At 40.1% G+C, this 26,043-nt stretch overlaps 1 long non-coding RNA gene across 1 annotated transcript in view; it reads left to right on the top strand.

Moving 5' to 3' along the window:
* LOC128647889 (uncharacterized) overlaps positions 1-25,611 on the top strand; it is a 68,299-nt gene extending 42,688 nt beyond the window's left edge. The window contains exons 2-3 of the long non-coding RNA XR_008400445.1: positions 23,535-23,658; positions 24,760-25,611. This is a non-coding gene — a long non-coding RNA (uncharacterized LOC128647889). The remainder of the gene's footprint in view (positions 1-23,534; positions 23,659-24,759) is intronic.
* The last annotated feature ends 432 nt before the right edge of the window (positions 25,612-26,043 follow it).

Here is a 26,043-nt window from a genome sequence, read left to right as displayed (position 1 = left end):
AACAAGAACCATCAACATAATTTTGCCTAAGTTCATATACATTCTAGCCCTTGCTTTAGGCTATGAGTGAAAAAGGGGGAGAGAGAAAAAATACTTTATATAAATAAAAATGTGCACTTAAACTTTATTATCCAGATATTCTATATAGGTTTGACATTTTTTCATTAACTTTCTAATGCTTCTCTCTACTTGGAATTGCATGCCTACTAGCTCTAAGATCATCTGAGCACCAATTTTGTTAATCAGATCTTCTACTCTAGGTGTAGATTTAGATTTCCATTTTTTTATTTATATTTCTTTTTACAAAGATATGATGAGTCTACGGATTTCATCCTTACTTGTGGGATATTAACCTCCTGCTAACAGGAAGTGGCAAAGAGCACCACAGCAGAGCTGTATATATAGCCCCTCCCTTCCCCTCCACCCCCCAGTCATTCTCTTTGCCTGTGTTATACTAGGAAGACATGGTAAAGTGAGGGTGTTAGTTTTAGTTTCTTCAATCAAGAAGTTTGTTATTTTAAATGGTCCCGGTGAGTACTATTTTCCTCAGGGGGGATATGGAAGAAGATTTCTGCCCTGAGGTTGATGTTCTTAGCAGTTGTAACTAAGATCCACACTGGTTCCCACAAGACTTCTGAAGGTAACCATGAGACATCTTCAGTGTGGAGACCGGTTTCATGCTACAAGCAGCGTTAAGGTAAGTGCAGCCTTTTTTTCTGAGGAGACTTGGTGTATCAGAACTGGCTGACATTTATTTCCCTGTATGGGAATGGGGTAAGCAGTATTCCTATGTTATATAAAGTGTATTACTGGAGTCCCTGATTTTATTTAAGTTTATTAATTGTTGACTTATGGGCAGTGTGACACTATAGAGTAAAGACACAGTACAAAAACGATACAAAACGTTTTTATTTTCTGACATTTACTGGTGCATTGAGGGGTTGTATGGCATTAGCTGTTTATACTTAGGTGTGAAACCGCTTTCCATGCGGTTGTGTTTGGGCCTACTTCGGCATCGAACTCAAGGGGCGTAGCCTATTTTTTTGCACGCTCAGATGCGCACTTCCTTCAGGCTAGGCAGCAGCAAGCAGTAACTCTGGTGGCTCCTGGACTGTGCAAACTGGTCTGAAATGTTGGAAAGTTATTTTGAAGTACCCTGGGGGCAGGGTAGGTGCCATAGCAGAGCTGTGGGCGAGGCGCAGAAGGTATTTTTGTCTATAAATTGGCTAAATGTTGATATTAGTACTTTAGAGCCGTATTTCTGCCCTAGCTTCAGGGTGCAGTAATTTTTGGAAAAAACCAATGATCTTAGGTTCAATTTTGAGATAATTTAACGTTTTTTTGATCATTTTAGAAAAATTGTTCACTTTTTCTTTTCTTAAAGACACAGTACACACGTTTTTTCTAAAGTTTATTTTATGCGATAAATAAGTGTTTAAACGACTTTTGTGGTATTACTAGTCTGTTCAACATGTCTGACATTGAGGATGCTCATTGTTCTATGGTGTTTAGAAGCTATTGTGCAAGCCCCTCTAACATTGTGCAACTCTTGTACTGAAAGGGGCCTTACAATGTAAAGAGCATATTTTAAATAAAGAGAGTGTGCCTATGGATGATTCTCAGTCTGAAGAGAATCAGGATATGCCATCCAATTCTCCCCAAGTGTCACAGACACTAGAAGTGACGCCAAGTACATCTAGTGCGTCTAATACTTTTACTCTGCAGAGATGGCTGCAGTTATATCAACTACCCTTACAGAGGTATTGTCTAAATTACCAGTGTTACAGAGTAAACGTAGTAGGTTAGGGTATTAATGTAAATACTGAATCCTCTGATGCTTTATTAGCTATTTCCGATGTTCCCTCACAGTGGCTCTGAGTTGGGGGATCAGGAAATTACTCTATGAGGGTGAAATTTCTGATTCAGGGAATGTTTTACCTCAGACAGATTCGGATGCTATGTCATTTAAATTTAAGCTTGAACACCTCCGCCTGTTACTTAGGGATGTTTTAGCGACTCTGGATGATTGTGACCCTATTGTGATTCCTCTAGAGAAATTGTGTAAAATGGATAAATATTTGGAAGAACCTACTTACACTGATGTTTTTTCCGGTTCCTAAGAGAATTTCGGAAATTATTAGAAAGGAATGGCATAGACCAGGTATACCGTTTTCTCCCCCTCCGAATTTTAAGAAAATGTTTCCCATATCAGATACCATTCGGGACTCATGGCAAACGGTCCCTAAGGTAGAGGGAGCTATATCTACCCTAGCTAAGAGTACTACTATACCCATTGAGGATAGTTGTGCTTTCAAAGACCCTATGGATAAGAAATTAGAGGGTCTACTAAAGAAATTATTTGTTAATCAGGGGTTTCTTTTACAACCTACGGCTTGCATTGTTCCAGTAACTACTGCAGCAGCTTTTTGGTTTGAGGCTCTAGAAGAGTCTCAAAAGGTTGAGACTCCATTAGACATCTCAGATAGAATTAAGGCTCTCAAGCTAGCTAATTCTTTTATTACTGATGCTGCTTTTCAAATTGCTAAATTAGCGGCAAAAAATGCAGGATTTGCTATTTTAGCATGTAGAGCATTGTGGCTCTAATCTTGGTCTGCTGATGTGTCATCAAAACATAAGTTTTTAGATATTCCCTTTAAAGGTAAGACTCTTTTCAGGCCAGAATTGAAGGAAATCATTTCTGATATTACAGGAGGTAAAGGCCATGCCCTACCTCAGGATAAGTCGGTTAAAATGAGGGGTAAACAGAATAATTTTCGTTCCTTTCGGAACTTTAAAGGAGGACCTCCCGCTTCTTCTTCTTCCACAAAGCAGAAAGGGAATTTTACCCAATCTAAGGCCTAGATTTGGAGTTTGGCGTTAGCCGTGAAAACCAGCGTTAGAGGCTCCTAACGCTGGTTTTAGGCTACCTCCGGTATTTGGAGTCACTCAAAAAAGGGGTCTAACGCTCACTTTTCAGCCGCGACTTTTCCATACCGCAGATCCCCTTACGTCAATTGCGTATCCTATCTTTTCAATGGGATTTTTCTAACTCCGGTATTTAGAGTCGTGTCTGAAGTGAGCGTTAGACATCTAACGACAAAACTCCAGCCGCAGGAAAAAAGTCAGTAGTTAAGAGCTTTCTGGGCTAACGCCGGTTTTATAAAGCTCTTAACTACTGTACTCTAAAGTACACTAACACCCATAAACTACCTATGTACCCCTAAACCGAGGTCCCCCCACATCGCCGCCACTCGATTAAATTTTTTTAACCCCTAATCTGCTGACCGCCACCTACGTTATCCTTATGTACCCCTAATCTGCTGCCCCTAACACCGCCGACCCCTGTATTATATTTATTAACCCCTAACCTGCCCCCACAACGTCGCCGCCAGCTACCTACACCTATTAACCCCTAATCTGCCGACCGCAAAGCGCCGCCACCTACATTATAGCTATGTACCCCTAATCTGCTGCCCCCTAACACCGCCGACCCCTATATTATATTTATTAACCCCTAATCTGCCCCCCACAACGTCGCCGCCACCTGCCTACACTTATTAACCCCTAATCTGCCGAGCGGACCGCACCGCTATTATTATAAAGTTATTAACCCCTAATCCGCCTCACTAACCCTATAATAAATAGTATTAACCCCTAATCTGCCCTCCCTAACATCGCCGACACCTAACTTCAATTATTAACCCCTAATCTGCCGACTGGAGCTCACCGCTATTCTAATAAATGTATTAACCCCTAAAGCTAAGTCTAACCCTAACACTAACACCCCCCTAAGTTAAATATAATTTAAATCTAACGAAATAAATTAACTCTTATTAAATAAATTATTCCTATTTAAAGCTAAATACTTACCTGTAAAATAAACCCTAATATAGCTACAATATAAATTATAATTATATTATAGCTATTTTAGGATTTATATTTATTTTACAGGTAACTTTGTATTTATTTTAACCAGGTACAATAGCTATTAAATAGTTAAGAACTATTTAATAGCTAAAATAGTTAAAATAATTACAAAATTACCTGTAAAATAAATCCTAACCTAAGTTACAATTAAACCTAACACTACACTATCAATAAATTAATTAAATAAACTACCTACAATTACCTACAATTAACCTAACACTACACTATCAATAAATTAATTAAATACAATTCCTACAAATAAATACAATTAAATAAACTAGCTAAAGTACAAAAAAATAAAAAAGAACTAAGTTACAAAAAATAAAAAAATATTTACAAACATAAGAAAAATATTACAACAATTTTAAACTAATTACACCTACTCTAAAGCCCCCTAATAAAATAACAAAGCCCCCCAAAATAAAAAAATGCCCTACCCTATTCTAAATTACTAAAGTTCAAAGCTCTTTTACCTTACCAGCCCTGAACAGGGCCCTTTGCGGGGCATGCCCCAAGAAGTTCAACTCTTTTGCCTGTAAAAAAAACACATACAATACCCCCCCCAACATTACAACCCACCACCCACATACCCCTAATCTAACCCAAACCCCCCTTAAATAAACCTAACACTAAGCCCCTGAAGATCTTCCTACCTTGTCTTCACCTCACCGGGTTTACCGATCTGTCCAGAAGAGCTCCTCCGATGTCCTGATCCAAGCCCAAGCGGGGGGCTGAAGAGGTCCATGATCCGGCTGAAGTCTTCATCCAAGCGGGGCAAGAAGAGGTCTTCCATCCGATTGAAGTCTTCATCCAAGCGGCATCCATCTGGAGCGGAGCGGCAGCATCCTGAAGACCTCCGACGCGGAACATCCATCCTGGCCGACGACTGAACGACGAATGACGGTTCCTTTAAATGACGTCATCCAAGATGGCGTCCCTCGAATTCCGATTGGCTGATAGCGGTGCGGTCCGGTCGGCAGATTAGGGGTTAATAAGTGTAGGCAGGTGGAGGCGACATTGTGGGGGGCAGATTAGGGGGTTAATAAATATAATATAGGGGTCGGGCGGTGTTAGGGGCAGCAGATTAGGTGTACATAAGGATAATGTAAGTAGCGGCGGGTTTACAAAGCGGCAGGTTATGGGGTTAAAAATAATATGCAGGGGTTAGCGATAGCGGGGGCAGCAGATTAGGGGTTAATAAGTGTAAGGCTAGATAAAGCTCCCTGGTGAGTGAAACGCGTCGATCTAAGTGACTGTGCCTACTACAGATGATGACATCTGAATCCCAAATCAACTTTAATCAATATCTGAGGTAACCCGGGTTATTCTGCTACGTTTTGAATCATCAATATCTGAGTCTAACTTATCCCTGCGTGCATTGGCACTAGGTGCAGGGTGTAATTTCAACTGGCTCACAAAGAACTTATCTCCCAAATCATACCTGGATATAACATACACTCCAGCTGAGAATTTCTTCCATTTTTTTGACAACCGGCGGACTTACCGGTGACGTCAGACGCCAAGATCCATGCGGCGTGCTGACTCGGCTGAGAGATAGCCGGCGGACACAGGCTCCAGAAGCTCCTCCAGGATTCAGAAAAAGAGACTCTGTACTATCCACATATAATTTTAAGGTGATATAAAAACTCACTCCGGATAACGAATCTATCATAATAGTAGTCATAACGAGAGTTCACAACATAAAATTCAACCGTGCTTATATGATATATAGTTTTTGACTATTTGCTGACAATTACAGAGATCGTTTTATTTATGTTTTTAGATTTTTATGGTTTTAAAGAATCTTTAGGCTGCGCAATTGGGGAGACGTCCCCTTTCTAATTGTTATATTGTAAAACTTTTAATCGATAATAAATATGTAAGATTCTTTACATCTGTGTGCATTTACTATATAAGGGCTATCTGATAGGTCCCTTGGAACCTGTTATTTTTCAGTTCTGGACCCATAAATATATAATCTCAAATATTGCTATTGATATTCCATTTTTTACTACTCAGTCTCTAAGTACCGTATTACCCTATATAAGGAGTTTTCACACATAATACATTTTAAACACTGTTAACGATACATTTTTTCATATAACCCTTTTTTAGCAACATTTTTAGTTACTTTTTTTGATATCACTTAGAGAAGTTTAAATCCACTCCTAATTTTAGCACATAAAATCTAAAGAACAACACTTTCTCTCAACATTTGTTTTATTAACTATTTTTATTTTACAATTTTAGCATATATTTCGAAGATCACATCTTATAATTTTTTTTCACCACTGTCTAACATAGCTAAACATAAACAATTCTTCTAATATTAATGTAATACTAATGATCATTAAGAAAAATTAAACTTTGTTTTGATACCTTTAGCTTTTTTAGCGCACTTACCCTACTCCCCTTTTCAGTTAATAAGTGTAGGCAGGTGGAGGCGACGTTGTGGGGGGCAGATTAGGGGTTAATAAATATAATATAGGGGTCGGCGGTGTTAGGGGCAGCAGATTAGGGGTACAAAAGGATAATGTAAGTAGCGGCGGTTTACAGAGCGGCAGGTTATGGGGTTAAAAATAATATGCAGGGGTCAGCGATAGCGGGGGCGGCAGATTAGGGGTTAATAAGTGTAAGGCTAGGGGTGTTTAGACTCGGGGTACATGTTAGGGTGTTAAATGCAGACGTAGGAAGTGTTTCCCCATAGCAAACAATGGGGCTGCGTTAGGAGCTGAACGCGGATTTTTTGCAGGTGTTAGGTTTTTTTTCAGCTCAAACTGCCCCATTGTTTTCTATGGTGGAATCGTGCACAAGCACATTTTTGAGGCTGGCCGCTTGCGTAAGCAAATCTGGTATCGAGAGTTGAAGCTGCGTTAAATATGCTCTACGCTCCTTTTTTGGAGCCTAACGCAGCCTTTATGTGGACTCTCAATACCAGAGTTATTTTTATGGTGCGGCCAGAAAAAAGCCGGCGTTAGCTACGCGGGTCATTACCGACAAAACTCTAAATCTAGCCGTAAGTCAGTCTGGAGACCTAATCAGAACTGGAATAAGGGTAAACAATCCAAAAAGCCCACTGCTGCTCCTAAAACAGCATGAAGGGGCGGTCCCCGATCCGGGATTGGATCTAGTAGGGGGCAGACTCCTCTTTCTTTGCTCAGGCTTGGGCAAGAGATGTTCAGGATCCCTGGGCACTAGAAATAGTGACCCACGGTTATCAATTGGAATTCAAGGATTTTCTCCCAAGAGGGAGATTTCATCTTTCAAAGTTATCTGCAAACCAGATAAAAAGAGAGGCGTTCTTACGCTGTGTAAAAGACCTTTCTACTATGGGAGAAATTTATCCAGTTCCAAAATTGGAACAGGGACAGGGGTTTTACTCAAACCTATTTGTGGTTCCCAAAAAAGAGGGAACTTTCAGATCCATCTTAGACCTCAAGTGTCTAAACAAATTTCTAAGAGTTCCATCATTTAAGATGGAGACAATACGAACAATTTTACCAATGCTCCAGAAGGGTCAATATATGACTACCGTGGATTTGAAGGATGCTTACCTCCACAGGGATCATCATCGGTTTCTAAGGTTTGTCTTCTTGGACAAACATTATCAGTTCATGGCTCTTCTATTCGGGTTGGCCACAGCACCCAGAATCTTCACAAAGGTTCTAGGGTCTCTTTTGGCAGTTCTCAGACTGCGAGAAATAGCGGTGGTGCTTTATCTGGATGATATTCTGATTCAAGCGTCAACATATCATCTGAAAAAATCTCACACGGACACAGTGTTGTCTTTTCTGAGAACTCACGGCTGGAAGGTGAACATAGAGAAGAGTTCACTTGTCCCACAGACAAGGGTTCCTTTCTTGGGAACTCTGATAGACTCGGTAGCCATGAAAATATTTCTGACAGAGGTCAGAAAATCAAAGATTCTAAATACTTGCCGAGCACTTCAGTCCATTCTTCGGCCATCAGTGGCTCAGTGTATGGAAGTAATTGGATTAATGGTAGCGGCAATGGACATCGTTCCATTTGCTCGCTTTCATCTCAGACCACTGCAAATGTGCATGCTCGGACAGTGGAATGGGGATTATGCGGATTTATCTCCTCAGAAAAATCTGGATCAAGAGACCAGAAACTCTCTTCTTTGGTGGTTGTTGCCTGATCATCTTTCCCAAGGGACTTGTTTCCGCAGACCCTCGTGGGTGATAGTGACAACAGATGCCAGCCTTCTGTGCTGGGGTGCAGTTTGGAACTCCCTGAAGGCTCAGGGTGTTTGGACTCAAGTGGAGTCTCTACTTCCAATCAATATTCTGGAACTGAGAGCAATATTCAATGTGCTTCAGGCATGGCCTCAGTTGGCTTCGGACAAATTCTTCAGATTCCAGTCGGACAACATCACGACTGTGGCATATATCAATCATCAGGGGGGAAAAAAGAGTTCCTTAGCGATGATAGAGGTATCCAAGATAATCAGTTGGGCAGAAGCCCACTCTTGTCATCTGTCAGCAATCTACATCCCAGGAGTAGAGAACTGGGAAGCAGATTTTCTAAGTCGACAGATTTTTCATCCGGGGGAGTGGGAACTTCACCCGGAGGTATTTGCCTCATTGATTCTCAGATGGGGTGGACCGGAATTTGATTTGATGGCATCTCGACAGAATGCCAAGCTTCCAAGATACGGATCCCGTTCAAGGGATCCTCAAGATGAACTGATAGATGCCTTGGCAGTGCCTTGGTTGTTCAGCCTAGCTTATGTGTTTCCGCCGTTTCCTCTCCTTCCACGCGTGATTGCTCGAATCAAACAGGAGAGAGCATCAGTGATCCTGATAGCGCCTGCGTGGCCACGCAGGACTTGGTATGTGGATCTAGTGGACATGTCCTCTCTGCCACCGTGGAAATTTCCATTGAGACAGGACCTTCTCATTCAGGGTCCTTTCCAACATCCAAATCCAATTTCTCTGCAGCGGACTGCGTGGAGATTGAACGCTTGATTTTATCAAAGTGAGGATTCTCTGATTCGGTTATCAATACTTTGATACAGGCTAGAAAGCCTGTCACTAGAAAAATCTATCATAAGATATGGCGTAAATATCTTTATTGGTGTGAATCCAAGGGTTACTCATGGAGTAAAGTAAGGATTCCCAGGATTCTGTCTTTTCTCCAAAAAGGATAAGATAAAAGGTTATCATCGAGTTCCTTAAAGGGACAAATTTCAGCTTTGTCAATTCTGTTTCACAAACGTTTGGCAAATGTGCCAGATGTTCAGTCTTTTTGTCAGGCTCTATCTAGAATTAAGCTTGTATTTAGACCCATTACTCCTCCCTGGAGTTTGAATTTAGTTCTTCGAGTAAGGATGAAATCCGTGGACTCATCATATCGTAAAAGAAATTAATTTATCAGGTAATTATAAATTTACTTTTTTTTATTCAGTTTTATGCAAAGAATACAAGTAACAAAAATATAGCAGTACAAAGACTCTTTTCCAAAAAGTGGATTAATATGTTACAATCCCGATATATTTAAGATACACATTCTAATTTTATACACAAAATCAACAGAATTAATCATATTCAGGTATATATTATCATACATCAAGTTATAGTGAATTGTATACATTAAAATCCAAGTAATAGACTGTACAATAAACCTTACTTTTTCTGATTATTTGGGTGATTTGTGATTTACCCCAATTTTCAGGCGTATGGACTTATAAATGTATCTCCTCCCTTGAGATAAAATGGTCTCTTTTGGACCTCAAGTATTATAAAGCACTAATATGTGGAGCTGTATGGGGTATGTAGCAAGTGTCAAACTTATAGGGTCACTCTTTGACCCTTAGTAGATATACATGGATCTCAAAGCTATAAGAGTCTAATAAGGATTGTACCAGGAACAAAGATATATTTAACATACAAGTTATATGGATTTGCTTATTAAACGCAAAGGAGGGTGAAGGCAGTTAGATATCAGATTGTATCCTCATTGAAAATCTAATGATCTGAATAAGAAGGCTGTAGTTACATCTCTAGTGATGAAGACAACGCTAAGATTGTGAGCTAAATGGTAAGGAACTAAGGTTATTGGGTAATAATAAAAGCCTCTCATATTCTTTAAATTGGTATAAGGTAATAGATTAGTGCGAACAACTACTTCTAATTGGTTTGTGACTAGTAAGAACAGCAAACTATATGCAGAAAAGACTATTACATGATCCTAAATACTGAGGCACCATTTATTCAATTGTAATCTTAAACCTTCTATCATATCTCCACTGAGGTAATATAAGTAAAGCAAAAGGAGGGTCAAGTATGGTGTCTCTTCACAGTAGATAAAAAGAAACATAATGTGGGAGCCAGCTATGAGGTCTGATCCTTATTTGAAGATGTATAAGTGTACATTTTGCAAGTGAATTTCCGAGTAGGGTCATAATTAGTAGACATTATGTATGATCAAAACAGAGGTAAATTAGGGTATGAAAAACAAGCTGCTAAGGCCTAGATTTGGAGTTTGGCGGTAGCCGTGAAAACCAGCGTTAGAGGCTCCTAACGCTGGTTTTAGGCTACCTCCGGTATTTGGAGTCACTCAAAAAAGGGTCTAACGCTCACTTTTCAGCCGCGACTTTTCCATACCGCAGATCCCCTTACGTCAATTGCGTATCCTATCTTTTCAATGGGATTTTTCTAATTCCGGTATTTAGAGTCGTGTCTGAAGTGAGCGTTAGAATTCTAACGACAAAACTCCAGCCGCAGAAAAAAGTCAGCAGTTAAGAGCTTTCTGGGCTAACGCCGGTTCATAAAGCTCTTAACAACTGTGCTATAAAGTACACTAACACCCATAAACTACCTATGTACCCCTAAACCGAGGCCCCCCCACATCGCCGCCACTCGATTACATTTTTTTAACCCCTAATCTGCCGACCGCCACCTACGTTATCCTTATGTACCCCTAATCTGCTGCCTCTAACACCGCCGACCCCTATATTATATTTATTAACCCCTAACCTGCCCCCCACAACGTCGCAGCCAGCTACCTACAATAATTAACCCCTAATCTGCCGACCGCAAAGCGCCGCTACTTAAATTATCCTTATGTACCCCTAATCTGCTGCCCCTAACACCGCCGACCCCTATATTATATTTATTAACCCCTAATCTGCCCCCCTCAACGTCGCCTCCACCTGCCTACACTTATTAACCCCTAATCTGCCGAGCGGACCGCACCGCTACTATAATAAAGTTATTAACCCCTAATCCGCCTCACTAACCCTATAATAAATAGTATTAACCCCTAATCTGCCCTCCCTAACATCGCCGACACCTAACTTCAATTATTAACCCCTAATCTGCCGACCGGAGCTCACCGCTATTCTAATAAATGTATTAACCCCTAAAGCTAAGTCTAACCCTAACACTAACACCCCCCTAACTTAAATATAATTTAAATCTAACGAAATTAATTAACTCTTATTAAATAAATTATTCCTATTTAAAGCTAAATACTTACCAATCAGATTGAGCTCGCATTCTATTGGCTGTTTTGATCAGCCAATAGAATGCGAGCTCAATCTGATTGGCTGATTGGATCAGCCAATCGGATTGATCTTGATTCTGATTGGCTGATTCCATCAGCCAATCAGAATATTCCTACCTTAATTCCGATTGGCTGATAGAATCCTATCAGCCAATCGGAATTCGAGGGACGCCATCTTGGATGACGTCCCTTAAAGGAACCGTCATTCTTCAGTTGGACGTCGCCGGATGAAGATGGGTCCGCGGTGGAGGTCTTCAGGATGGAGCCGGTCCTCATCAGATGAAGATAGAAGATGCCGCTTGGAAGACGATGGTTGCCGGTCCGGATCTACTCTTCTTCCCGGATAGGATGAAGACTTTGGAGCCTCTTCTGGACCTCTTCAGCCACCGGATGATGGGATCGCCAGCCCCCCGCTTGGGTTGGATGAAGATTTTGGAGCCAGGACCGATCGGTGATACCCGGTGAGGTGAAGACAAGGTAGGATGATCTTCAGGGGCTTAGTGTTAGGTTTATTTAAGGGGGGTTTGGGTTAGATTAGGGGTATGTAGGTGGTGGGTTGTAATGTTGGGGGGGGTATTGTATGGTTTTTTTTACAGGCAAAAGAGCTGAACTTCTTGGGGCATGCCCCGCAAAGGGCCCTGTTCAGGGCTGGTAAGGTAAAAGAGCTTTGAACTTTAGTAATTTAGAATAGGGTAGGGCATTTTTTATTTTGGGGGTCTTTGTTATTTTATTAGGGGGCTTAGAGTAGGTGTAATTAGTTTAAAATTGTTGTAATATTTTTCTTATGTTTGTAAATATTTTTTTATTTTTTGTAACTTAGTTCTTTTTTATTTTTTGTACTTTAGTTAGTTTATTTCATTGTAGTTATTTGTAGGTATTGTATTTAATTAATGTATTGATAGTGTAGTGTTAGGTTTAATTGTAGGTAATTGTAGGTATTTTATTTAATTAATTTAATGATAGTATAGTGTTAGGTTTAATTGTAACAGGTTAGGATTTATTTTACAGATAATTTTGTAATTATTTTAACTATTTTAGCTATTAAGTAGTTCTTAACTATTTAATAGCTATTGTACCTGGTTAAAATAAATACAAAGTTACCTGTAAAATAAATATTAATCCTAAAATAGCTATAATATAATTATAATTTATATTGTAGCTATATTAGGATTTATTTTACAGGTACGTATTTAGCTTTAAATAGGAATAATTTATTTAATAAGAGTTAATTAATTTCGTTAGATTTAAATTATATTTAAGTTAGGGGGTGTTAGTGTTAGGGTTAGACTTAGCTTTAGGGGTTAATACATTTATTAGAATAGCGGTGAGCTCCGGTCGGCAGATTAGGGGTTAATAATTGAAGTTAGGTGTTGGCGATGTTAGGGAGGGCAGATTAGGGGTTAATACTATTTATTATAGGGTTAGTGAGGCGGATTAGGGGTTAATAACTTTATTATGATAGCGGTTCGGTCCGCTCGGCAGATTAGGGGTTAATAAGTGTAGGCAGGTGGAGGCGACGTTGTGGGGGGCAGATTAGGGGTTAATAAATATAATATAGGGGTCGGCGGTGTTAGGGGCAGCAGATTAGGGGTACATAAGGGTAATGTAAATAGCGGCGGTTTACGGAGCGGCAGATTAGGGGTTAAAAATAATATGCAGGGGTCAGCGACAACGGGGGGCGGCAGATTAGGGGTTAATAAGTGTAAGGTTAGGGGTGTTTAGACTCGGGGTACATGTTAGGGTGTTAGGTGCAGATGTAGGAAGTGTTTCCCCATAGCAAACAATGGGACTGCGTTAGGAGCTGAACGCGGCTTTTTTGCAGGTGTTAGGTTTTTTTTCAGCTCAAACAGCCCCATTGTTTCCTATGGGGGAATCGTGCACAAGCACGTTTTTGAGGCTGGCCGCGTCCGTAAGCAACTCTGGTATCGAGAGTTGAAGCTGTGTTAAATATGCTCTACGCTCCTTTTTTGGAGCCTAACGCAGCCATTCTGTGGACTCTCAATACCAGAGTTATTTTTTATGGTGCGGCCAGAAAAAAGCCAGCGTTAGCTACGCGGGTCCTTACCGATAAAACTCTAAATCTAGCCGATAGAAATTTAAAACATGTTGAAAATCATGTAGAAAACTAAATAAGAAAAGTCTTGTATTTCTCTGCCAAGTGGTGTGTAACGACTCTACAGGAGCTTCAGCCTACACCGGTCTGGTAATAATGTCTCATCGGCTAACTGCAAGACTGTTCCCAATAATATATCTGGAGGGAGATGTGCGATGATCTAACCCTTGGGAGGTAGTCTCTAATTGACAGTTTTTTGTCGGAGTATGACTATTTGCAACTCCACTGTTATGCCTGATTTCCCAAGACACTGAGCACTCCGGTTCAGTGTAGAGTGTGTCTCATTGAGATCGGCTTTCGCATCTAATCCACAGGCTGCTGCGTGAGATACCTTCTCCCCTATGATCGGCCACTTAACGGTGGGTTCCGGCACCACTCCATCAGATGAGAGGGATATGACCAGAGGCCTCTCTATACCAAAGTGAACATCGGCTTGGCAAGTGGTATGGGAGCTGAATAAATCTCGGTTTCTCCAGATATATGCAGGTACGGGTTGTTGGTAATGAGTGCTTTACTCCAAATCATTTGCTGCATTACAAGAAAAAATGCAGGCATTACTTTTCACGATAGTAAGATAAAAAATATATACTTTAATGAAAAAGTTTAAAAAACACTTCATACAGGCATGACACAGTACAAGGGAGGATACAGGAGACGGCCTGATGCTTTTCACACCCTCTAGTGGCGCTTAATCATAGGCTGCAGTAAAAAGGGAGGGACACCCATTGATAGGGCAAATCATTATCCCCTTCCTCATTGAACTAAATAGAGCAATTAAAACAACATTAGAAATATAAAAACAAACTTTGACTAGAGTACTTGCCCCAAGTTTAGTAAAGAATAATGAAAGTTTGGGTACCCGTGATTGGTTATCTAGAAAAGGAAACTATAAATGTGGGAGTAGAGATTGCACCACTTGCTCCAATTTAATTATAGGAGACTCTTTTTTTCTCAAGCTTTGATAATGTTCAACATAATATAAAATTTTATGCAAATTGTAAAACTAAATTTGCTGTTTATCTTTTGACTTGCAATATTTGTAATTGCCAATACGTGGGTAAAGCCTCACGTGAAGTTAGGACTAGGTTTGGTGAGCATGTCAGAGACATACTACTGTAAGGATTCTGCTGTGGCGCACCATTTCAATTCTTACCACTTTTACATATTGCAGATATGTCTTTGCCAATTATAGACATAGCCACTACTCCGCCTAGAGGTGGCAATAGACAAAAAATATTGGATGAGAAAGAGTTGTTTTGAATCCTGAAACTTCATTCTCGTCAACCTAATGGCATGAACAAGGAGTGTGACATTAACTATTTTAAAGATGACTAGTCTTTAAGTGGAAAAGTTTGTCTATCACACCTTGCTCATTTCCATTTAAAATAAAACTTAATACATTGTTTATACGTTAACAAATAATTTTTTAGGATATTCCCTATTGGACGCTTTCTACAGCTGATTGGTTCCGAGTCGTCCATCGCATGCTGAACAACGTGGGACTCATTCTCCTTTTGCTTGCAGCATTTACTCATTACCCTGAGCTCCATTATACTCTGCCGCATTCCTGGTATAGTTAGGGCAATGTTGAGGAACTCTGAGTCATGTAGTTTTTTTGCGGATTCCTCTAAGCTGATTTCCTACGGTGCAGTAGATCTCCGGTATAGAAGGTCCTGTTCAGAGCTTGGATGGTGAATGAGCTGTAAGTCTGTTTCACCCTCAGTAGGCTTCTCACATGTATAACAAATAGTTTCTGTCATCTCCTCCTCAAAGCGGGATAGATATAGACATAAAAGCTCCTTAATGGCACTGCAATAATTTTCATCCATGAGTACTGGTATGAGTGTTTTAGAATGTGGACGATCTTCTGCACAACCGGCTGGATGGGCTGACTTATCAGGATAATGGGGGTAGGGAAAGGTAGAGGCCATTATAGGCCTCTGTTGCGTACCTTCTATATGTCCCACTTCTCTTGAAAAGAGTGGAATTTGCAGGTCTTGAAGTAGATAAACAACAGATTTATCGGCATTATTATTCAGTCTGGGCTAAAAAGCAGCCATCTTGGTCATTGGTTGGACATGCCCCCCCCCATATATTTCTTTTTTTTTTAAGATTCAGCTCCTTACCACTAAAATGACAAGATTCAAAAATAATGTGCATTTTCCATATGTTCTCCCCCTTTACTTAAACAATTACCTCTTTCATTCCCAACTTAACATATTTTTTAGTTGTTTTTAATATATTTAATTAATTAATCAATCAATTAATTAATTAATTAATTAAATATATGCTTATATTACCTTACATTTATTACAATCCTCTTGTTCATTTTCCTAAACGTGTTTCCTAATGCTGGTGTTATGTAGGAGAATTGTAAGGAGTATCGGACTCTTAAGTCTTAGGACAATGTTGTCTTGTCCTAGTTCTCACTGATGTTTAGCTACAATTTTATTCCATTTTCGCAACATATATTCAAATAGGTTTTGTGCTGATGGAGCAAACAATGTTTTATACCAAGGGAAAGCTTCTATTTTTTTGTACTGTCCCCCACCCCTGTCATGCAGTGTGAGGAACGTTTTTCATGCTATAAGCAGTGAGGTACGTTCAGTCATTTTTTTCTGGAGAGACTGTGTTATTTCAGAATTGGCTGCCAGTATCCCCATGAGGGAGAGGGTAAGCAGTAATCCTAAAGTATATAAAGAGGGGTATTACTGGCTATGTAAAAATGGTTGACACTGATGTTTGAATGTTTGTGGGCAAACGTTTATATGTTGGGAGTGCAGTTAACGTTTTTAAAAGAGACGTTTTTATGCTTTATTAAGAGGGTACACATGGCTTCATTTCTGGGTTTCTGAACCCACATGGCTAGGTTTTAGACCGCTCTGGTGTGGTCAATTTGGGCTGTAAGACATCGAGTGAGATGGGCGGGGCCTATTTTTGCGCCTCAGTTGCGCAGTTGTTTTTATCAAGCAAGTAGCAAGCTCCTGATCCGGTGGGCCTTTGTGAGCTGTATTGGGCCAAAACGAAGGTTTATCACGGTTTTACAGACCCCTGAGGGCAGATAGGCGCCACAGCAATAAACGTTGAAATAAACGTGTTTGTAATTTTCCGTTTTTCCTGTAAGGGATATGTATTCCTTTCCTTGTGGGGCAAACTTAGCTGCAGTATTGGGATGCTTTTACCATAAAATTAAGACAATTTTATTGTTTTTAAGCAGTTTTGGAAAAAGTGTATGCTTTTTTTTCTCTTAAAGGCGCAGTACCGTTTTTTAAGATTGTTATTTTTTCACTAAATAAAGTGTTTTCAAGCCTGTTTGTGGTCATTACTAGCCTGTCTGACATTGAGGAAAGCCAATGTTCCATATGTTTAGAAGCCATTGTGGAACCCCCACTTAAAATGTGTCCCTCATGTACTGAAAGGGCCTTACATTGCAAAGAGCATATTTTAGCTGATAAAAGTATGTCGCAGGATGATTCTCAGTCAGAAGAGAATCAGGTTTTGCCATCTACTTCTCCCCAAGTGTCACAACCTTTAATGCCCGCACAAGCGACGCCAAGTACCTCTAGTGCGTCTAATTCTTTCACCCTGCAAGATATGGCCGCAGTTATGTCTACTACCCTCACAGAGGTATTATCTAAACTGCCTGGTTTGCAGGGGAAGCGCAGTAGGTCTGGTATGAGAGTAAATGCTGAGCCCTCTGACGCTTTATTAGCCATCTCCGATGTACCCTCACAATGTTCTGAATTGTGGGTAAGGGAATTGCTGTCTGAGGGAGAGCTTTCCGATTCAGGAAAGATGTTCCCTCAAACAGACTCAGATATGACGGCTTTTAAGTTTAAGCTTGAACACCTCCGCTTGTTGCTCAGGGAGGTTTTAGCGATTCTGGATGACTGTGACCCTATTGAGATTCCTCCAGAGAAATTGTGTAAAATGGATAGATATCTAGAGGTTCCTTCTAGAGGTTCCTTCTTACACTAATGTTTTTCCGGTCCCTAAGAGGATATCGAACATTGTTACTAAGGAGTGGGATAGACCAGGTATTCCGTTCTCCCCTCCTCCTACTTTTAAGAAAATGTTTCCCATATCTGACACCATTCGGGATTCGTGGCAGACGGTCCCTAAGGTGGAGGGAGCTATTTCTACCCTGGCTAAGTGTACAACTATACCTTTTGAGGACAGTTGTGCTTTCAAAGATCCTATAGATAAAAAATTAGAGGGTCTTCTAAAGAAAATATTTATTCATCAGGGTTTTCTTCTGCAACCTATAGCGTGCATTGTTCCTGTAACTACTGCAGCTGCTTTTTGATTCGAGGCTCTAGAGGAGGCTCTTAAGGTTGAGGCCCTATTAGAGGATATTTTGGATAGAATTAGGGCTCTCAAGCTAGCTAATTCTTTTATTACAGATGCCACTTTTCAACTGGCTAAATTAGCTGCAAAAAATGCAGGTTTTGCCATTTTAGCGCGTAGAGCGTTATGGCTTAAGTCCTGATCTGCTGATGTGTTATCAAAGTCTAAGCTTTTAGCTATTCCTTTCAAGGGTAAGACCCTATTCGGGCCTGAACTGAAAGAGATCATTTCCGACATCACTGGAGGAAAAGGCCATGCCCTTCCTCAGGATAAGACAAATAAGATGAGGACCAAACAAAATAATTTTCGTTCCTTTCGAAACTTCAAAGGTGGTCCTCCTACCTCCTCCCCTGCCACAAAGCAGGAGAGGAATTTTGCTCAATCCAAGTCTGTCTGGAGACCTAACCAGACCTGGAATAAAAGTAAACAGGCCAAGAAGCCTGCTGCTGTTACCAAGACAGCATGAAGGAGCAGCCCCCGATCCGGGACCGGATCTAGTAGGGGGCAGACTTTCGCTCTTCGCTCAGGCTTAGGCAAGAGACATTCAAGATTCCTGGGCAATAGAAATTGTGACCCAGGGGTATCTTCTAGAATTCAAAGATTCTCCTCCAAGGGGGAGATTTCATCTTTCACGATTGTCTGTAAACCAGACAAAAAGAGAGGCGTTCTTACGCTGTGAAGAAGACCTATAGACTATGGGTGTAGCCCACCCAGTTCCAAAAGCAGAACAGGGGCAGGGGTTTTACTCCAATCTGTTCGTGGTTCCCAAAAAAGAGGGAACCTTCAGACCGATTTTAGATCTCAAGAACCTAAACAAATTTCTCAGAGTCCCATCCTTCAAGATGGAGACCATTCGGACTATTTTACCAATAATCCAGGAGGGTGACCACCGTGGATTTGAAGGATGTGTATCTTCACATTCCTATCCACAAAGATCATCACCAGTTCCTCAGGTTTGCCTTCCTGGACAAACATTACCAGTTTGTGGCTCTTCCCTTCGGGTTGGCCACAGCTCCCAGAATTTTCACAAAAGTGCTAGGGTCCCTTCTGGCGGTTCTAAGGCCGCGGGGCATAGCAGTGGAGCCTTATCTGGATGATATCTTAATTCAGGCGTCAACTTACCAACTAGCACAATCTCACACAGACATCGTGTTGGTTTTTCTAAGATCTCACGGGTGGAAGGTGAACGTACAAAAGAGTTCACTTATCCCTCTCACAAGAGTTCCATTCCTGGGAACTCTGATAGATTCGGCAAACATGAAAATTTTTCTGACGGAGGTCAGAAAATCAAAGATTTTAAATACCTGCCGAGCACTTCATTCCATTCCTCGGCCGTCAGTGGCTCAGTGAATGGAGGTAATTGGACTAATGGTAGCGGCAATGGACATAGTTCCATTTGCTCGCTGGCATCTCAGACCACTGCAACTATGCGTGCTCAAACAGTGGAATGGGGATTATGCAAATTTAACTCCTCAGATAAATCTGGATCAAGAGACCAGAGACTCTCTTCTTTGGTGGTTGTCACAGGATCATCTGTCCCAGGGAATGTGTTTCCGCAGGCCAGCTTGAGTCATAGTGACGACGGACGGCAGCCTATTGGGCTGGGGTGCAGTCTGGAATTCCCTGAAAGCACAGGGTGTGTGGACTCAGGAGGAGCCTCTCCTTCCAATAAATATTCTAGAACTGAGAGCGATATTCAACGCGCTTCAGGCATGGCCTCAGCTGGCTTCGGCCAGATTCATAAGATTCCAGTCAGACAATATCACGACTGTAGCATATATCAATCATCTGGGGAACAAAGAGTTCTCTAGCGATGATAGAGGTTTCCAAAATAATTTGATGGGCAGAGACTCACTCTTGCCATCTATCAGCAATCTATATCCCAGGAGTGGAGAACTGGGAAGCGTATTTTCTAAGTTGTCAGACTTTTCATCTGGGGAAGTGGGAGCTCCATCCGGAGGTGTTTGCACACTTGATTCATCAATGGGGCACACCAGAAGTGGTTCTGATGGCATCTCGTCAGAATGCCAAACTTCCTTGTTACGGATCCAGATCAAGGGATCCCCAAGCAGTACTGATAGATGCTCTAGCAGTACCTTGGTCATTCAACCTGGCTTATGTGTTTCCACCCTTTCCTCTCCTTCCTCATCTGATTGCCAGAATCAAACAGGAGAGGGCTTCAGTGATTTTGATAGCACCTGCGTGGCCACGCAGGACTTGGTATGCAGACCTGGTGGAAATGTCATCTCTGCCACCATGGACACTGCCACTGAGACAGGACCTTCTCATTCAAGGTCAGTTCCAGCATCCAAATCTAGTTTCTCTGCGGCTGACTGCCTGGAGATTGAATGCTTGATTTTATCCAAGCGGGGATTCTCTGAGTCGGTCATGGATACCTTGATTCAGGCTCAAAAGCCTGTTACTAGGAAAATTTACCATAAGATATGGCGTAAATATCTTTATTGGTGTGAATCCAAAGGCTACTCATGGAGTAAGATCAGGATTCCTAGGATTTTGTCCTTTCTCCAAGAGGGATTGGAGAAGGGGTTATCAGCTAGTTCCTTAAAGGGACAGATATCTGCTTTATCAATTTTACTGCACAAGCGCCTGGCAGATGTTCCAGACGTTCAGTCGTTTTGTCAGGCTTTCGTTAGAATTAAGCCTGTGTTTAAACCTATTGCTCCGCCATGGAGTTTGAATTTAGTTCTTAAAGTTCTTTAAGGGGTTCCGTTTGAACCTATGCATTCCATAGATATTAAGCTTTTATCTTGGAAAGTTCTGTTTTTAGTTGCTATCTCTACGGCTCGAAGAGTATCTGAACTATCTGCATTGCAATGCGACTCGCCTTATCTTGTTTTCCATTCTGATAAGGTCGTTTTGCGTACCAAACCTGGATTCCTTCCTAAGGTTGTTACTAATAAGAATATTAATCAGGAAATTGCTGTTCCTTCTCTGTGTCGTAATCCTTCCTCTAAGAACTTGGACGTGGTTCGTGCTTTGAAGTTTTACTTGCAAGCGACCAAAGATTTCCGTCAAACATCTTCTCTGTTTGTTGTCTATTCTGGAAGACGTAGAGGCCTAAAAGCTATGGTTACCTCTCTTTCTTTTTGGCTGAAAAGCATCATCCGTTTGGCATACGAGACTGCTGGACAGCAGCCTCCTGAAAGGATTACAGCTCACTCTACTACAGTAGAGCGGTGGCTTCCACATGGGCTTTTAAAAATGATGCTTCTGTTGAACAGATTTGTAAGTCTGAGACTTGGTCTTCACTTCATACCTTTTCCAAATTTTCCAAATTTGATACTTTTGCTTCTTCGGAGGCTATTTTTGGGAGAAAAGTTCTTCAAGCAGTGGTGCCTTCTGTTTATTCATCTGTCTTGTCCCTCCCGTTCATCCGTGTCCTGTAGCTTTGGTATTGTTTCCCACAAGTAAAGGATGAATCTGTGGACTCGTCGTATCTTATAGAAGAAAAGTAAATTTATGCTTACCTGATAAATTGATTTCTTCTATGATACGACGAGTCCACGGCCCGCCCTGTCAATTTAAGACAGATTATATTGTTTGATTTAAAACTTCAGTCACCTCTGCACCTTTTAGTTTCTCCTTTTTCTTCCTATACCTTTGGTCGAATGACTGGGTGTTGGAGTCAAGGGAGGAGCTATATAGACAGCTCTGCTGTGGTGCTCTTTGCCACTTCCTGTTATCAGGAGGATAATATCCCACAAGTAAAGGATGAATCCGTGGCCTCGTCGTATCATAGAAGAAATCAATTTATCAGGTAAGCATAAATTTACTTTTTAAGGGCCCCCCAAAAGGCCCTTTTAAGGGTCCCTGTTAGTTTGGGGAGTGCGGAATAGTGTTAGGGGGTGTTTGTATTCTTTTTGGAGTAAAAGAGCTGTTTATCTCAGGGCAATGCCCTACAAAAGGCCCTTTTAAGGGTCCTTGGTAGTTAAAGGGACACTGAACTCAAAAATTTTCTTTTGTGATTCACATAGAGCATGCATTTTTAAGCAACTTTCTAATTTACTCCTATTATCAAATTTTCTTCATTCTCTTGGTATGTTTATTTGAAAAGCAAGAATGTAAGTTTAGATGCCGGCCCACTTTTGGTGAACAACCTGGGTTGTCCTTGCTGATTGGACAGCACCAATAAACAAGTGCTGTCCATGGTCCTGAAGCAAACATTTGCTGGCTCCTTAGCTGAGATACCTTCTTTTTCAAATAAAGATAGCAAGAGAATGAATTAAAATTGATAATAGAAGTAAATTAGAAAGTTGCTTAAAATTGCATGCTCTATCTGTATCGTGAAAGAAAAAAATTGGGGTTCAGTGTCCCTTTAATTATTTTGGATAATTTTGTTTGCTTTTTTTTTGTAATAATAGTTTTTTTTATTTTTTTGTAATGGTAGGTTTTTTTATTTTTTGTAATGTTAGGTTTTAATGTAAGGCAGGTTAGGTTGTATTTCACAGGTAAGTTTGTATTTATTTTAACTAGGTAGTTAGTAAATAGTTAATAACTATTGACTAATTAGTCTACCTAGTTAAAATAAATACAAACTTACCTGTGAAATAAAATTAAAACCTAAGCTAGCTACAATATAACTATTAGTTGTACTGTAGCTATATTAGGTTTTATTTCACAGGTAAGTATGTATTTAGTTTTAAATATGAATTATTTAGTTAATAATTGTAAATTTAATTTAGATCGAATTTAATTATATTAAAGTTAGGGCGGGTTAGGTTTAGGGTTAGGTTTAGGGGTTAATATAGTTTAATTTAGATGGTTGCTTTGTGGGGGCTGGCAGTTTAGGGGTTAATAGGTTTATTTAGTAACTAATTGTAAATTTAATTTAGCTATATTTTTATTATGTTAAAGTTAGGGGGTGTTAGGGGTACGTTAGGGTTGCGATGTGGGGGGCTGATGGTTTAGGGGTTAATAAATGTAGTATAGTGGCGTCGATATCAGGAGCAGCAGATTAGGGGTTAATAATTTTATTTAGGTGGCGGCTATATCGGGAGCAGCAGATTAGGGGTTAAAAACTGTAGGCAGGTGTCAGCGATGTTGGGGGCAGCAGATTAGGGATGTTTAGACGTAGTGTTTATGTTAGGGTGTTAGGTTTAAACAGTATTTTTATGTCCCCATAGACATCAATGGGGCTGCGTTATGGAACTTTTGTTTCAGCGATCACAGGTGTTAGGGGTTTTTTTTGCCGGCTCTCCCCATTGATGTCTATGGGGAAATCGTGCACGAGCATGCCTCAGCAGCACTCTGATTGTGTGCGGTATGGAGCTCAATGCAACCATATCGCACGAAAAGTGCGTATGTTTGAAAACTTGTAATGGCAGCGCTATAAAAAATTAAATAACGTAACTTTTGTTGCGTTCGTTAATTTCTCTATAGCGCTCAAAACTCGTAATCTAACTGATAGTAATATTTTAATATTTACTGTACTGTTCTTTATTTATTGTGAGTTATATTTCAGATGCCCTTGTGATGTTATATGGTTTAGCAACATCTTTCAATATATGCACATATTTCAGTACTGTCAGCTCCCGCATTGCTAGACGTGATGTGGCCTGACACATTCAAATTTACTAACTCCTTTTTTTGTGTTTTGCAGCCTAATGTGTATTTAAAAAAAAAGGATGACAGCACCATATCTTCATTTCTATATAAATTCTTCTGTGAGCACAGGAATATATTGACCAAGCTGTTGTAAGTCAGTAAAGTGTAACTGCAAATAGGTGAGTTTTCCATATGCATGAGAAGATCATGATATATCGTACAGGAGGGTACAACAGTTGGCAAACTTTGAATTTTACCTACAGAGAGAATAGATAATATATTTCTTGACAAAGAAAACATAAATAAAATCTTTCAGGCTCTACTAATTAAAGTGAATGTAAACTTTGACGAATGTGTGCCCGGTTTTTAAAAATCCTATTAAAAACAGGGGCACTTTTATTCATCAAAGTTTACATTTCAGCGGTTTTGTTAAAATACTTATCTTTTCTTCTTGAAAGTCAGACCAGCGATCCCCCGCCTTTGTCTCGCTCTCAGAAATATAGACGTGTGTTTATTCTATTTGTTTAACAAATAAGCAAATTATAGATATAAATACTGGTTATCGTTGCATTTCCCCCAACATTATTCACACGGAGCATCACTAGCTATGACACACTCACCCCAGGCAGATTTACCATTGAAAAACCTTTGGGAGAGATTAGGAACAGTATATTTCAGAAGTGAAATAACATCTGATATAATCAAACTGACGTGAAATTAACAGAAGGGTATTTTAATAACAGTTAAAGGGACATTGTAGCCAAAATTGGAATCCACATGGATGTATTTCAGTTTTTAATAGAAGCATTTTTGCTAATACATGTACTGTGATAACAAATACCAAAATATCACAAAAAGAGAATAAATGAAATAAATGTGATAAGATAAGATAAAATAAGCCCAAAAAGTGTTGATTTATATATGTGGTGCCACTCATATATATTAAACCAAAAATTAATTGGTAAATTAAAGTTCATATAAGGATATGTATACTCTTCCTGGCACTCTTCAATCTTCTGTGTGGTCTCTCTTGATCAAGAGAGACCACACAGAAGATTGAAGAGTGCCAGGAAGAGTGCCAGGAAGAGTATACATATCCTTATATGAACTTTAATTTACCAATTAATTTTTGGTTTAATATATATGAGTGGCACCACATATATAAATCAACAATACATGTACTGTACTGTTTAGAATGTATGGATACAGAATCTATCTATATGATTTTAATATGAAAACAATAAAGTTTTTTTTATTTTATTCTCTGGCTTACTCGCCAGATTGTGACACCTCTGAACTAATGGAAAAGTTGGCGTTTGCAGCGTCATCCTTCAACTGAAAGGACCTGTATGTTTGGACTATCCTTATCTAGTTCACCGTGAAATGGTGAGTGCATTCTTCTTTTTGGCTTGCCTTTGTATTTTTTGGGCTAATTATTGTTTAACTGTATTGCTTGTGGTTCACATTTGATGTGTAAGATGTCATGTATGGGGCACCTCACACAGCTACAGATGTTAATGGCAGGAACACCCACTATTGAAACTGTGGTATATAAAGGTGAAGTAACACTCAGACATAATCTCACCTTTACAATGGGGCCTTTACAATGCCAATCTCATATGTGTCTATAAATCAAGCCCATAGAGAGTCATAACAAAATACTAATGTGCGCTTGTATTACAAGTTAATCGAGAGCGTGCTTCCATAGGCTCCTATGGGATCCTCATTCTGATGCCATCTGTGACGGCATCAGAACCTTGAGCAGCAAAGAAAGTATGTAGCGCAGCGATGGGCAGCAATTTTTAAATATATATGTGTATAATGTGCTCAGAGGCAGATACAAACTAGTTCATTTACGGAATCAAGGCAATCGCCTTACCAAAAAGTATAAACATCCGTTGCCAATAGAGACCGGGACACAGTTTCCACCATTGGCTCATCAGGACACGTAACGTATGACGTCACCCGTAAGAAGAAACACGCCCACCCAGCTCGTTTAAAAGTTTGCTGGTTTCACTGTACTGCACATCGCCTCTGACGAAGAAGTACATGAGACTTCGAAACGTGTAAGGCTTTCCTGGTGTGGCAGTACAGTTTCTTCTCGCTTACGTTGTAAACCGGCCACCTTTTGTTTTTACCGCTCCTACATACATTAGGTCAGCAGAGTCTGACTCGCTCTACAAACAGTTGTTTAGCAGTGCTGTATCCACCAATCCGACCTGCTGCAGAAGGTCGGTGTCCTTTCAGCAAATTTATTTTACAACTGGGACTCAGTTGATTCATGAAACTTTTAGTAGTTATATAATGTTAGCCTTTTTATTGTGATCTACAAAACGATAATCAGTTTGTTTGCCTATCCTGCAATATTTTATATCTATTTAAGCCTGAGACACACTTGTCTTATTTATACACCTAGCAAGATCACACATTCAGTGTTATACTCCAGGCTTAATGCCACATCAGACAACTTTGTTTCTATTCTATCATTTTTGAACAAACACTGATACAGGGACACTGTTGAACTAATTGACTGTACTTTCCCTAAAAGAGTGAGGTTTTCCTCT

This window comes from Bombina bombina, chromosome 2 (assembly GCF_027579735.1).
Source record: "Bombina bombina isolate aBomBom1 chromosome 2, aBomBom1.pri, whole genome shotgun sequence".
Lineage (NCBI taxonomy): Eukaryota > Metazoa > Chordata > Amphibia > Anura > Bombinatoridae > Bombina > Bombina bombina.
The sequence above is the reverse complement of the archived record's forward strand: the minus strand, read 5'-3'. Positions and strand labels throughout refer to the sequence as shown.